Source organism: Nannobrachium achirus, assembly GCF_963921795.1.
Source record: "Nannobrachium achirus genome assembly, chromosome: 22".
In the NCBI taxonomy this organism is placed as follows: Eukaryota; Metazoa; Chordata; class Actinopteri; order Myctophiformes; family Myctophidae; genus Nannobrachium; species Nannobrachium achirus.
The window spans coordinates 48,625,020-48,640,160 of NC_137829.1; the positions used below are offsets into that span (position 1 = coordinate 48,625,020).

At 43.9% G+C, this 15,141-nt stretch overlaps 2 protein-coding genes across 4 annotated transcripts in view; one reads left to right on the forward strand and one right to left on the reverse strand.

The window, feature by feature from the left end:
* mmadhcb (metabolism of cobalamin associated Db) overlaps positions 1-15,141 on the forward strand; it is a 250,037-nt gene that overhangs the window by 187,450 nt on the left and 47,446 nt on the right. The window lies entirely within an intron of this gene.
* The window catches only part of lypd6b (LY6/PLAUR domain containing 6B), a 69,136-nt gene that overhangs the window by 16,850 nt on the left and 37,145 nt on the right, over positions 1-15,141 (reverse strand). The window contains exon 2 of one of the 2 annotated variants that reach the window (XM_080753704.1): positions 10,645-10,715. The exons of the other annotated variant lie outside the window; for it this stretch is intronic. The gene's annotated coding sequence lies outside the window, so the exon portion shown is untranslated. The remainder of the gene's footprint in view (positions 1-10,644; positions 10,716-15,141) is intronic. 2 annotated transcript variants of the gene reach the window in all.

Below are 15,141 nucleotides of genomic sequence, written 5' to 3' on the forward strand. Positions count from 1 at the left end.
TTGGAACCGAAATAGGAACCGTTTGGAACCGAAACCGATAAGCAGAACCGGAACCGGAACCGGAATCGTAAAAATCCAAACGATACCCAACCCTAGTGACTTCCCAAAGGCCTCCCTCTCTCTCTCCCCCTCTCTCACCCCCACCCCCAACTTCCTTTCCGGTGGAGCATGGAGCGATGCTATTGGTCAACAGATGGGGGCTACTACTGTGCGGGAACCGCCACTTTCTAACAAGGTGGTGCAAGCAAGGCAATTCGCAGCTATTCCTGCTAACCTCATTAACATTCTCAAACACTGTGACACAGTGACTTCCTTGGTGCAGAAGAGCTCTTTCTTTAACCAGTAAAACTGTGGAAAGGATGTGTGTCATTAAGATATTAGACTATATAGCAACATACGTTTTTTCAGAAAACTCTTTAGAACATTGGTTTGGAACAGTGGTTCTCAAAAATAGCAGATTTACAAGCTCACATCGTGTCACTTCATGCCGCGCTGCAAGCTTGTACAGTACATCTGCTATTTTTGAACTTTTTTTTTCCCTCCACAATGCTGAGGTAGACCTGTTGGGTCAAAACACGTCCATTATATCTGTCCGTGAGAAGTAAATACAACCACTGTGTGCTCGCTATTTCCTCCTCACTTTCATAACATAAAATAATAAAAATAATTTAATATCTTTTAAGACAAATCTTCTCTTCTGTCCGTGGCACGAAAAAAAGTTTGACAATAAAACAACTGATTTAGAAGTCATCTACTTGCAGGACCCGCTTCAGGTCTCAACAGGGTTGAGGCGGATATTGCTAAAAAACACACACACACACACACACAGACTAAACATGTTTCACGGAGATTACTTGGGTCTGTCATATGATACGAACACAAGACTTCTTTAACCGCCGTGCCGAGGGGCAGGTATAGGTATGGGTCGCAGCAGGCCCTGGGAACTAAACTGTAGCATTTATCTCTAACCGTGTCCCCATATCTGCAATATTGACTCTGGAGTCACACGAACTACGGGTCACACAGGGATACCCGGCCTGTCTCTTATCGGCTCGTTTGTTATGTATGAAGAAATCTGTAGGCAAACACTTGAAATCCACCGCGAAGCACATTAGCTGTTGCTTTGTTGCACACTTATCATTGTGTGGGCCTGGTTTTAGACTCAAATCAAATCACGCCGATAGCAAGGTGTGTTTCCCTGACCAATAGCAAGGTGTGTTTCCCTGACCAATAGCAAGGTGTGTTTCCCTGACCAATAGCAAGGTGTGTTTCCCTGACCAATAGCAAGGTGTGTTTCCCTGACCAATAGCAAGGTGTGTTTCCCTGACCAATAGCAAGGTGTGTTTCCCTGACCAATAGCAAGGTGTGCTTCCCTGACGCCAAGCACAGCGGGACCTGGACAATTCACACGCCACGCCTGTTCAACCACATTAAAACCATTAAGGCCTGAGGACCATTCTACAAATGCCTTCTAAATCAGTAGTTCCCAAACCTTTTCATGTCAACGACCCCCACATTGATATATACAGTATATAGTAGCCTATATGGCCGCGGACCCTGCCTCCATCTGATTTTCTTTTGTGCCAGGGGACCCCCAGAAGAGAAGACTTTAATTCAAAATGTTTTTTTTTTTCTAAATAGGAGAGATCAATAGAAAACAAGCAAAAACGTATATACATAATTATATTTACATGTAGTACCGGATATCTATGGGATATCTAGAGGGTAAGTAACTGAGATAAGAAATAACCGTAACATGTCACCATCATCACTACATGTTGTGAGCTTGTAGATCTGCAAAAGGACACCGGCACGCAAGTATAAACCAAGCCCTAAATCAAATATTCAAGGAAAACCCTACATATCAGGAAATGATCTACCTAATAGTTGGCTAAATTTCCCAAAAATAATATATATATATATATATATATATATATATATATATATATATATATATATATATATATATATACTGTAAAAGTCAAGCTTCAATTCAATTTCTGTGGAAACTGAACCAGCCCTGTTTTAGCTGCAGCATCAACACTGCATATTTTTAGAACCCTTCTCTTTCATCTCCTGCAAGGGACCAGCATGGGCTTTCCTCCTGTGTTGCCAGCTCTGTTTATAATAAGCCACTTTGGGGTTGTTTTTTCCCCCGTTAAGTCGCTTGTAAACATTGATAGTTGTGCGTTGCGGCTTTTTGGGCTTGTTTAATTAGTGTTGTTGCGAGAGAGGGCGAGATCATTTCTACCAACTGGGTCGCTAAATCTACCGACTGGGTCGCTAAATCTACCGAACGGGCCGCTAAATCACTGACCTGGCCCGGTCGGTGATTTTGCAGCCCGGTTGGTAGATTTAGCGACCCAGTTGGTAGATTTAGCGACCCAGTCGGTAGATTTAGCGACCCAGTCGGTAGATTAAGCGACCCAGTCGGTGAAAACTACCGACCAGGTTGCATCCCAGTTGTAGGTCGCTAAATGATCTCGCCCCTACTGGTTGTTGCTGTAGGCAACCAGACCATTATTCGTGTCCATCTTGATTTCACCTTGAGTAAACTTTTTTTCTGTAGCCTTTTCTGTAATGAACCCCAAAAGTCCATCAAGTTCAATGGCTTTTCTCTGCCCTTTTCTGATTGGACAATATAATGTCTTATCAGACAGGATTGGTCATAAGAAATCCTCATGCCTCTGCCTAGTTGCTTCTTTTGGGCCTGTTTTCCTAGACCCGGTTGCTTATTTCTCTCACAAAAATCTGGCAACAGTGCACTGGGACTCCAAGTTCCCACGAGTCGAGTAGAGTAGGAAGGAAGGAAGAAGGGCCCTGGAGTGGAAAGAGATGGAATGGAATCACTTTCAAGTGCCCTAACAGCAGGGGTTCCATGCGGTGCGGTGCAGTGCGGTGCAGTGCAGTGCAGTGCAGAGCACTCATTGTAATTTGTAGGGATTTAATGCACTCCCAGCTCTCAGTGTTGGAAGTTCCGGCAACGCTGATGCCATGTCTGGAAAAACACATTCCAGCCGGAGCACCTGACTGCCTGCCTGCCCGCCCGCCCGGTTCACGCAGCACCTGGGCCCGATAACAAACCCCCGGCATGTGTGTGTGGGAATTTCTTCAGCTTTTTAATTTAAGCCACTGGGCTTCAGCTTCCTGATGCTCTGCTAGCTAGCATAGCTGGCCCGGGTCTTAAGATTGCCCCTGTGCTTTTACACACAGCTGTACCTGTAGATGCTATATGTTTGTGGATATACGTAGCATTTGAAAACTTTGGGGGGGAAATGGGACATTCTGCATAATGAGTATACTTTTAGTCCTTTAAAGTGCATTTTGTACTTTTACTCAAGTACATTTTGATTACCGGACATTTACTTTTACTTTTATCGAGTAAAAGTCTAACATTGCTGTGTGTGTGGGCTCTGCGGTGTGTGTGTGTGTCTATGTGTGTGTGCGTGTGTGGGCTCGCGGGTGTGGGTGTGTGTGTGCGCGCGCGCGAAGAGACAGATCAAATTGGGGAAATCTAATAAGTTTGTTGAGGTTTTCAAAGTGGTAAGTTTCTTGTCAGTATCTCCAAAGAAAAAGATAATTTACGAGGGTGTTCTTGGATGTGATGCTAGGTGGGCCTTTTATTGCAGGGTTAGAGTTGTGCCTCTCAGCGTGTTGCACTGCAGCAGGTAGAAGAACCACGTTCTGGGGCGTCACAAGGGGGGGGAGTGGGACTGAGTTACTAGGGCCCAAGTTGGAGAGGCCTGGAATTCTTTTATACTCTAGCTATTGAAAAATAGCAGATATACAAGCTCGCAGCGCTTGTAGATCTGCTATTTTTTTTAAAGTAATGAAAATTTGTGCAAATCTTTGAATATTTGTATTTTTTTAAGCGGGCATTTGTAACAACATTTTTGCTTCTGGCCAGGGGGGTCCCTGGAACTAAATATTTTGAGATGGGTGTCAGTGGCCAAATACATATCATTTTGGGGGTCCTTCACAGAGCACCACTGACATAGAAACATAGGTTATTCAAAAAACCTTAGAAGGATTTGAAATATTCAAAGACTTGCACACATTTCCAAGACTTTTCAAAAATAGCAGATCTACAAGCTTGCAGCTGTATATCTGCAATTTTTCAATAGTTAAAGCACAACATAATTGCGTAATAATGCGTTCCCAGTCTAAATGGGTTAAACCCCCTCCCGCTATGAAGAACATTTCTCGAGCTTTGCGAGCTTGTATATCTGCTATTTTTCAATAGTTAAAGCACAACATGATTGCATAATAATGCGGTGTGCCCCGTCCCGCTATGAAGAACATTTCTAGTTTATTTTCCTTCGAGTTTTCTTTTTTTTCTTCTTCGCACTGACTTTTTTGACACTGCACTATTAGGTTGTGTTAGTAGTTTTGGGTATTTTTGCTTGTGTTTGACATGACAGAGAGATACTTGTTGCACTAACTAGACTGCTATGGTCACTTTTGATTTGATTTGGACACTGTACTATTTTGATAGTTGTGCTTAAGGACACTTTATGTATATATATTATATTTATATATTATTCGTTCCCTCTCTTGATGTACCTTGCTCTTTACTGTACTCTGTTCTTGTTTTTTCTTTTTCTTTTTCATACTTCTCTGTAACTTTGTAACTTTGATTTTCCCCCTTGTGATAATAAAGGTATCTATCTATCTATCATGGGGGGCCCCGCAGTGAATCCTTGTACCCATCAGGGCCCAGAATGTGGTGCGAACGACGTCCCTGACTACGTTCTGCAGGTGATGCTGTAAATTCTCACAGCTTTGGTGTCTAAACGACGTGTGTGAGGATGAGGGTTACACTCTTTGGTTTTACTGTGTGAGCCCTGAGGGAGCTCTGGGAACAATAGGGGAAGGTATTTGAGGGCCGTGGGCTCTTCCTTTTTTTTTCTGATTACAGCCCTTTTGCTTCCATTCCACTCGCTATTTAGTTACTCAAAATGATTAATTGTAGGCCATTACCGTAAGCTTCTTCTTCTAGCATTCAATTTTCTGATTTACAGTTTCTGCTCATGTCTCGCATATAGGGATGGGACGATATGAACATTTCATATCACGATTATTGTAACAAAAGAAATCGCGATTTACGATATTATCGCGATAATCCAAATCCATTATCCTGGGGCGGAACATTTGCCAAAAAATAGCAGATCTACAAGCTTGTAGCTTGGCTATTTTTTGGCAAAGATATTTGATAGAAAGAGTGAAAAAAAAAGACTGTATCAAGTATGCACTGTATATTATAAGTACCTTTATAGAGGGTTTAAGTGGTACCAGATATGCAGCTCGGCAAATAAAAGGTGAATTGATCCCAGTGCATGACGGAGGACGATATCACGATGAATTAAATCTCAACGATACGATTATCGTGAGTGTTTTTTTATCACGATAAACGATAATATCACTTATCGTCCTATCCCTAGTCTCGCAGAAAGCCTAAATGGCCTCTCCTCCTTAATATGGTGAATAAGGATGATCCTTATTCACCATATTATGGTGAATAAGGATGTTCCTTATTCACCATATTATGGTGAATAAGGATGATCCTGTTGGCTGGCCAGCACTGGTGGAAAAGGTAAAAGTATATATACCAGTGTTAATTTTTGTTGACTAAGACTAAAAGACTAAGATTTTGAATTTAGACTAAAGACTAAACAATTTCAGAAGACTAAAACTAAATGTGTTATTCAAAAGACTAAGACGAAATCACAATTTGCTGTCAAAATTAACACACACACACACACACACACACACACACACACACACACACACACACACACACACACACACACACACACACACACACACACACACACACACACACACACACACACACACACACACACACACACACGGGGCATTTCTGCTGTATTAAATATTGATAGTACCTTAGTTTGCATTGCTGCTATTCAATTAAAAGAAAAGACTCACCTACTACAGCAGGTCTGGCCTGCAGGCATTCTATCTCAACTGTCAAATCTCACAGCCTGTCTGCACAGTTTTACCAGCATAGAGATGGAATGAAAAATAGAAACGGAAAAACAAAACTACAACAACAACAACAACAATAAAACAACAACAACACTACAGCCTTCATCTCACCACCACCAACACATTCCTGTCGTTTCAAGTCCACACCAGTCGTAGCACCACGATAAATAAATACCAAAACCAAGGAAGGATGAATACTGAAATGCTGAAATGTACTGTAGAAACACTGTGTCACAAGTCCGGAATTCATAATTTACTTGAGTAAAAGTACTAAAGTATAGAGGGTATGCGTGTGACATCATTATCGCACCCGGAAGTTATGCGGGAACGCCTACTGAGGGACAAAAAACTACTTTCTGGCCTTGACAGCCCAAACATCCAAACAGAAAAGTCCTCTCTGATTGCATTAAACGTCATTACACTCACTTTGCCACTCGATATGCCATTCACTTCAAGCATGCACACATACCCTCTATTGGTACCAAAAGTAGAAAGTACTCATTATGCAGAATGTCCCATTTCACAAGCTTTCAAATGTATAACATGTATTAAAATCTTTTGAAAATAGCAGATCTACAAGCTCACAATGCTTTTGTAAGTACAGTGGCATCCACAGAGAAACTACTGGGAATGCAAACTCACCACATGAACCCCCCTCCCCCCTCCCCCTCCCCCCAGGGCAAGCAGCATTCTCGCACACAGTTCCAGAATAATTCCCCAACTTCACAGGGAGGGAGCGGGCCTGAATCTACAGGGAATGTGGCCGCGTTTCCATTACTCTACAACTCATTCTTGCTTTTATTTTTGATTGGAATGTTTCCTATAATTGTGGTACAGTGTGGTAATTAAAGTGACTGCTCCCTTTCTGTATGTCAGTGTCACCTACAGTAACTGTATCCATCATTACGCCGCCTGTGGCGTTTGATTTTAAACGCCTTAATTACTGTTTACGGCGGCTCAATCAGTTAAGGAACTAGACGGTCACAACAAGGCGTTTGTTGGTGTTTGGTTTTTCTCCTTCCTCAAAACATCCTTATTGAGCTCGCTTTGGGGTCCGCGGGGCCGGCGTTAATATTTAGACACATGCACAATACTGTATGTGTAGGAACACAAGAGGGAGAGAGAGAGAGAGATGGAAGTGCTGATAACGCCATAACGGGATTAGAAACAGTAACCGAGCCTTTACGTTTATGTTGCAACCGTTCTATACGATGACACTCGACCAGTTTTGTGTGCCGCGGGCGATATAAATGACAGATTTATGGCTTGTTTTTTTTGGCAGAGGGCTGTCGTTGGATTGTTACTGTAGGTGAAAGGAGATGCAAAAGGATTGTTACTGTAGGTGAAAGGAGATGCAAAAGGATTGTTACTGTAGGTGAAAGGAGATGCAAAAGGATTGTTACTGTAGGTGAAAGGAGATGCAAAAGGATTGTTACTGTAGGTGAAAGGAGATGCAAAAGGATTGTTACTGTAGGTGAAAGGAGATGCAAAAGGCACAGACCCAGAGAACCAGTGCTCCTGCCGTGACGTGTCAGGGCCGTACTGAAGTGGACACGCCCATTAGGCCAGTGGTTCTCAAAAATAGCAGATATACAAGCTCACAGTGTGTCACTTTGTGCGTTGCTGCAAGCTTGTACATCTGCCATTTTTGAATTCTGAAAAATAATGTTCATTTAAAGGCAATATATATATATACTGTATATACATGGCAGCAATGTAATTCTGGTTGTTTCTTGCACATTATTTGGTGAGTTATGCACTTTTGTTTGCACATACAGTATAGAGCTTGCATGTACTATGACTTTCCTCAGCCCTGGTCTGTTTACTGGATAGTAGTCTGAGTTACTCTAGTCCATACCTGCTATCAACCTGATGTACACTCATGTATTGATTTTTGTGATTTGCGGATATGCCTGTATTTTTACAAATGTCATATTATCTCATGTATGTCCTTTCTTGTCGTTGCAGGCCTGATGATTGTCCTATGGCATGAAACTCTGAGTTGCAAAACCATGTGAAGCTGTTGTGGTCCTTCAATACACTTCTCTATATATATATATATATATATATATATATATGTGTGTAGTCATATAGAGTCATATATATATGACTCGTGAACACATTTAAACAAAATAAATCGAAGAAATTCTAATGCCAAGGAAGCGACGCGTTGTGAAGATTGTAGATTTGCTATTTTCTCTTTTTGGTCTCGACCTGAAAAGTTTGGGAACCACTGGTCTAGAAGAGTATACAGCACCACCGTTATCCCACATTGTCTATTCTTAGCTGTGGCTAATTGTGAAGTAGGTGAAACATTTTGAGTCATGATGTGCTTTTATAGGTCTCACAGACAGACAGGACGTTGGCTGGAGGGAGTTTAATGTCCCCCAGGGGGAGAGAGAGAGGTGAGATGAGTGATCCCGCTGGAACAATAGAGAGCGGGCGGGTTGGCGGAGCTGACTGCGCACAAATCCAGCCTTAGCTTGCATGATGCACACAGTAAGTCACTCGCTTAGTATGCGGAAGCCACAATAATAAAAGCATAAAAGCAGGGAAACGAAAGTTTGGCTTCTAGGAATCATTTCAAATGTCAATTCAAATGTCACCGATTGGTTGGTAACAGCCTACTGAAAAAACAACGTGCCAGATTTCGTGCCAACTTTTGAGCTATGCAAGTATTTTGAGGGGGGTAGCTGGACAGGAAACAAGGAGAGAGCGATGAAGAGACAGCATTTGTTTTCAACATTTACAACCAAATCATCATTTTGAATGATACTTGTTTTGAGCGATTGCATAGATAAGACATTTATTATGTTCTGTTGAAAGTTGCAGTCACTAAGTTGCGCTAATGAAAACACCAGGCAAAAAAAAAAGGTTAAATGGACAATCTACAAACTCACAAGCAATTGCATTGCCATGCGTTATGAGCTTGTAAATCTACTTTTGAAATACTATAGGGCTCAAGAGTTAACACCCGGTTGGGTGTTTGAAAATATCGTCGCCCTAAGGAAACTATCTATTTCAGTTGAGCTTCTCTTGTGTTTGACGTGGGCTCATTGCCTCTAGCTCGCCTTCCGCGTTGTGTGTACTTTGCTTTACTTTCTGTGTTGCTGCTTAAGTTACTGTACATGTTTGCTCTTGCTCCCAGTGACATGACTCGGAACAAACGACACACGCTTAATTAGTCAGATGCCTTCCAGTTTTAAGTGGTACAGAGTTAAGCACCACGTTGGATCAGACAGCAAGAAGAGATCGTTTAATTTTCCAGAGCCTCTCTCTCTCTCTCTCTCTCTCTCTCTCGTTTGTTTGAAGTCGGCCTCCAGTGGGGGTTTTATTTGAGTGGAGGAGGCCTCCCTGGCATCCCTTTGAGTGCCAATTCTCCAGTCAGCTGCCCAGGCTGCCCAGGTCTCCACACACAAACACAGTAACCCGATCAGCTGCCCTTCTATGTCCTAATGGAGGATCCTAATGGCCAGCCGGCCGCATTCCTTGTGGGCCGCGATCTCTAGGTCCCCGTCGTGACTTCCTAGGGCAGGGGTGGGCAACTTTGATGATGGTGAGGGCCACTATATTTCCACCTTCCCTCCAGAGGGCCACATTTGTAATTCTAGTATTGCATCGCGCTGCGATGCGTTTTGAGCTTGTAGATCGGCTATTTTTGCCTCTTTTGAATTGGAATCATGTCATATTTTTTGTTATTTTTTAATTGGAATCCTGAAATGTAATATTTTGATTCAATTTCAAACGCATTTAGTTATATGCTCATGTTAACTTTATGAACCTAAATAGAAATACATTGGACATAACAAAAAAAAAATACATTTTATTACTACTATACTAGTCATTAAGCTACTAAGATAGACTGACGGTATTAAAGCAGGTCATGTTTGGAATTGTAACAGCTGAAATCAATAATATATCAGTTTTCCGATATTAACCTGAGGGCCGCATTAGGTGAAGGTGGGGGCTGCATGTGGCCCCCCGGGCCGCCAGTTGCCCATGTATGTCCTAGGGGCAGTGGGGGCCTTAATGCAAGGGGCTTTAGGTGCTGCAGCACAGGGCACCAACCTTGAGGGGGGAGAAGACTAACGCCGCAAGAGCGAAGCGATAGCTGCTGAAGGTGTACTAAAATGGTAAAACACTCCTGTGAAGCAACAACTTTCGCTATGTAGGGGTGAGTGAGTGACTAGTACCACCACATGGACTGAGTGTGCCAGAGGTGCTGGAGACAGAGTTATAATAAGTATAGAGAGGGCACCAGATATCCCCGCCCGTCCACTTGCATTGAGTTGCTCACCCAGCACATGAGGAGATTTCACCCCTTCTTCCGGGTTGTAAAACGTGACTTAGTGGGGCCTAATTGACGATAGAGTTTGTTCAAGGACACGCTGGGGATTCAAGTCATGAACGAGCACTTCCGCTATGAAATTTTCAGTTGGCACGGGGCGAACCAATCGGTGACATTTGTGCTACTATTTGTCTGCACTCTGCACTAGAGCTTTAGGCTTCCAGGGGGGTCCCCTGCAAAATGTGTGAATAGAGCATCCCAATCCTTTTAACCACATACACACACACACATATCAATTCAGGGGGCCGTTGACATTAAAACGTTTGAGAACCAATACCGTAACGTACCTTCAGAGTTCCTGGAGGGATCCTGCAGCAGCCTGTCTGTCTGTCTGTGACTGGTTCTTCAGTCCTCTCTTCTACACACACAAAAAGAGAAGGCGATGATGATGAGAAAGGTATCCCAGTCAACTGTAAAAAAAAAAAACTCCTTACCAACCCAAACAACCAGGTCTAACCGTTCCCTCTGCTAGTTTGCTCTGTAACCAGCTAATCCTCTCTCTCGCACTGACAGCAGGAAATGGCCTGGGGGGGAGGAGGGGAGGGGGGGTGGCATGGGCTATAGGCCTGCCATAAAACCTTAGTCCTAGAAGTATAAACCCAGGGCCCTTTTTATGGCTCTTTTTTTGTGAGAGAGAGTGAGTTGTTCTGTTATTGGTACAATGCCTTCTCAGTCAGAGGACCACAGGCACGCAGGTCATAAAGTACTGAGGCCGTCCATTGATCAACAAGGGAGATAATGGAGGCACTGGGCAGGGGCAATGATGTACTCAGCTGAGGAGGGCTGCAGTGCATGGCAAATATAAATGTCTAGACTGATGCTTCTTGAATACACAGAGTACAGTAGCCCAGTGAGAACAAGGCAATAACCACGTAGAAAGGTGCAGTTCTGGGAAATTACAAGTGTGGTTGCGTTGCACCGCCGGGTTAGCTAACCCTAACCCAGTCGCGAGGAATCCACTTGGAAATGAATTCCGTCTCAACCATTTACATTTCATAATCGTGATGTCATGTGAAGCATGACCAATCCTATCTGATTGGACATTATATTATATTGTCCACACATTTCTTATTACGATAAACGATAACCAAGCGCTAGAAGAGGGGCATGTGAGAAATCAGGGGCGGAGGGTGTGGTTTGGCAGCCAAGGAGTGTGTGTGCAAAGTTTGGCATGGATAGGGGCAACGGTGCCGGAGATAAGAGTAGGGCCAAAAGCTACCTCATGGTGGCGCTAGAAGAGGGGAATATGAGAAATCAGGGGCGGAGGTTGTGGTTTGCCAGCCAAGGAGTGTGTGTGCGAAGTTTGGCATGGATAGGGGCAACGGTGGCGGAGATGAGTAGGGGCTAAAGTGTGACGTGTAGGGTTGGACACGGTAACCGCCGTACCGCCGTACCGCGGTAAACCGAGGTCTACCGCGGTGTCAGTGTGCTTACCGCGGTAAAAAAATACAAAAAAAAGTCTATTTTTTATTGGAAAACAAGCGAGTTTTAAAACAGGGGAGAAGCGAGGACCGCATGCGCTCCATGCCGCTCTGCTCTGGGCCGTGTACCACAGTTTGGAAGCCACAAACGTCACTCTCACTCTCAGAGACACAGACAGTCACTGCTGCTGCCTGCGTAGAGGAGTACAGAGCAGCGTAAACTTTCTTTGTAATCCACACGACACAAGGATGTTAATACATACCTTGTGTTGTGGCATATCTTTTTTTATTCATACGGATTACTGGCGGAGCGCGGGCCGCGTGGACTAAAACCGAAAGTGAAACTATTTTACTTTTTCCATCGCGTCGCACGTTGTGCCCGTTCGGCGGCGCGTCGGAGATTTTATAACCTTTTCTGTCAAGTCTTGTAACTAAAACCTGTATATAGCAGCACTCAATCACTGGGATTTGAGAGTTGAGACGTGACGTGAGTTTACAGAATCACTGTACACGATCTGACTACCCGTCCTCTTCTGGTTTGTTCACACAGCTGTTTGTGTCTGAAAAGCCTACTAGCTAGCCTACGTTACTATGGTAACCCGACAGTGCAGATCTAAAAGCTCAGAACGCGTCGCGGATGCAATGTGTTGTGAGCTTGTAGATCTGCTCCTTTCAAAGCCATACCCGCTGTGCTGTACGGAGAAGTATAACTCGGGCGGTCAGGCTGTGTCGCCTCTCCACTGTGGAGAGGCGACTTTAGGGAAGATGATTGCAATATTTTGGCTTATCCCCGAACCTTAATTAATAGATACGGGGGTGCGGTAATTACCGCAGTACCGTCGGTAAATGGGAAGACGGTAATCGCGGTAACAAAATGTCGATACCGCCCCAGGCCTAGTGACGTGACTGACGGACAGGCGGACTGCCGGTGGAGCTTTTCACAGGAACTTGCGACCTGACAGTCGCAATAACGATTATCGTCACTAAACCCTCTATTCCATGAGTTCTCAAAGGACGAAGGACCCCCAAATGGATATGTATTTAGCTGGGGACCCCCCATTTGAAAATGTTTTGCCAGGGATGCCCAGAAGAGAAAATTCATGTTAAGACTACAGTAAGTCCTTTTTCCCCCCTGTGGATGGTCTATGGTTTTTGTCTCCCTAAGTTGTTTGTTTTTGTACTAAGGTTATTGCAGCAGTGTGGTTTTGATGTCATTTTTTATTGTGTTTATGGTTGGTTCAGCCTGCCAGTGTGTGGTTTTTCTGTTGTGATTTGTTTTGCATGGATCGCTGCAGGCTGATTCTGTACATAACTCCACTTGGTGTTGATCTCTGCTGTGCAATAATCATTTATTTATGCAGGCTCTACTACTGTGGCTGCAATGATATACAAAATAAACTGCTGTTTGCCGTTTTCTTTCATTCATTCGTTCACCCACTTCACTGGACGCAGGCCAGACACACACATACCTCATAGTAGTGGTGGAAAAAGTACTCACATTTCTTACTTAAAGGAGTAGTTCACGCCCAAAATGAGAGTCCGGCCTAACTCTCTCTGTGTTGTCTCTCCACTGATAAATGCTCAGAACACACCAACAACAACAACAACAACAACAGCAACAGGTCGGCCTACATTCAAAGACCGTTTCCCATTTCTGTTGATGGGAGTCTGTGGATGTTCTAAAGCAGTGGTTCTCAATCAGTGGTCCGGGGACCACAAGTGGTCCTTGAGGGCATCCCCTGCTAAATGATGGAGAGTTGGTAACCAAATGTACCCTTATAGAGAGCATAAATTGAAACAAAAATGGACCCTTTACGGGTCCATTTGGTTTCATTTTACGCTCTCAAGAGTTAAGCCCTTTGCACACAGGACAGTTGCGTTTTTTTTCGTTTGCTGCATGAATAAAACGCATTGGATTTGGTGTGCAATGCTGTGCGGAATCGGCGCTGCGGATCCCAAAAGGAGTCATAAAAGGAGTGATGAGTTTTTTACCGCATGCGACAAGACGCACGAATCGAACTGGGTTCGATTGAGAAAAAAAAAACGCACGGCCGCAGCCACTCGTCGCGCGGCTAATTCGGATCCGGTGTGCATGAGGTCGTAGAGAATCAATGTTTTCTTTTAAAAAAATGAAATTGTCCGTTTTATCCGTGCGGATAAACGCGCCTGTGTGCAAAGGGCTTTACATTATTGTTAAACATCTGCATTACTTAATTTACAAGAAGTCTACACAATTACAGAATGTAGAATAATTGTTATTTTGATTGACCTGTTATCAGTCCTATGGTACCACATCTATACAGAATGGAATTGTGGACAAAATCTTAGCCAACGATAACAAAATATTCCATGTTTTGGGTCTGAGAGGCTAAATGTCATCAAATGGTGGTCTGTGACTCAAATGCCGAACAAATAGACCCGGATATGAAAAGGTTGAAACCCACTGCACTAAGGTGTTGTTGCTTTACTTGGGGTGTGTGTGTGTGTGTGTGTGTGTGTGTGTGTGTGTGTGTGTGTGTGTGTGTGTGTGTGTGTGTGTGTGTGTGTGTGTGTGTGTGTGTGTGTGTGCGTGTGTGAAGTCAGACGCTCCTCGAGCATCGTGACATACCGTTCAGTGTTTTCTAAGTGGATGACAAGATCCTTCACTTCGGGCTCCGATACTCGGTGCCTTGATGTAATCGGGACAAACAACGCGTTCTCACGCACGGCGTCAACACATCGTCAAATTTCGGCGCTCGGGTCAGCCGCCTTTGGCGTGCCGACGATGAAACACATTTTTGTTTTACAGATGACTGCTCCTGGAAGTAACTACCCCTTGTAGCGTCATGTAATGCAAACACATAGAGACTTCACCGTTGCCACCCAGGAGTAAAAAGTAGGCTTTACTCCCCACTGGCCCACATGCAACCCTCCTGCTACCATCATTATCTGCATTGTTTCGCCATGACAACCCAAATGACATCACTCAAATGAAAAGGCAAGGCAGGGGGAAACACCTTTTGCACTAAATTTGTTCCGGGTCCATTCATTTAATGCTGAAAATGTCTTCAGCGGTATGTCAAGAGTGCCGCCCCCCTTTTCTGTGCATTTTGATGCCCGAGGGTGATCGGTCTGTTGGTAACAGCATAAATCCAGCACTTAAGGTTGACTTAAGTTTCCCCATGGCCATTTCAAGTGTAGGTATAGGCGGTGATGTATTGGGGTAATAAATTGGAGTGCGTAATGTGCGGTTGTTATGCGATCTCGTCCTGTTTTTGCTCCCTGCAGTGCAAGGTGTGTGGGTTTGAGGATTCCGACAGTTTGCTCCCGGTAAATATGGTTTGTATTCCTGAGGTCTGAGGTCAACCCGGAATTACGCTCCGA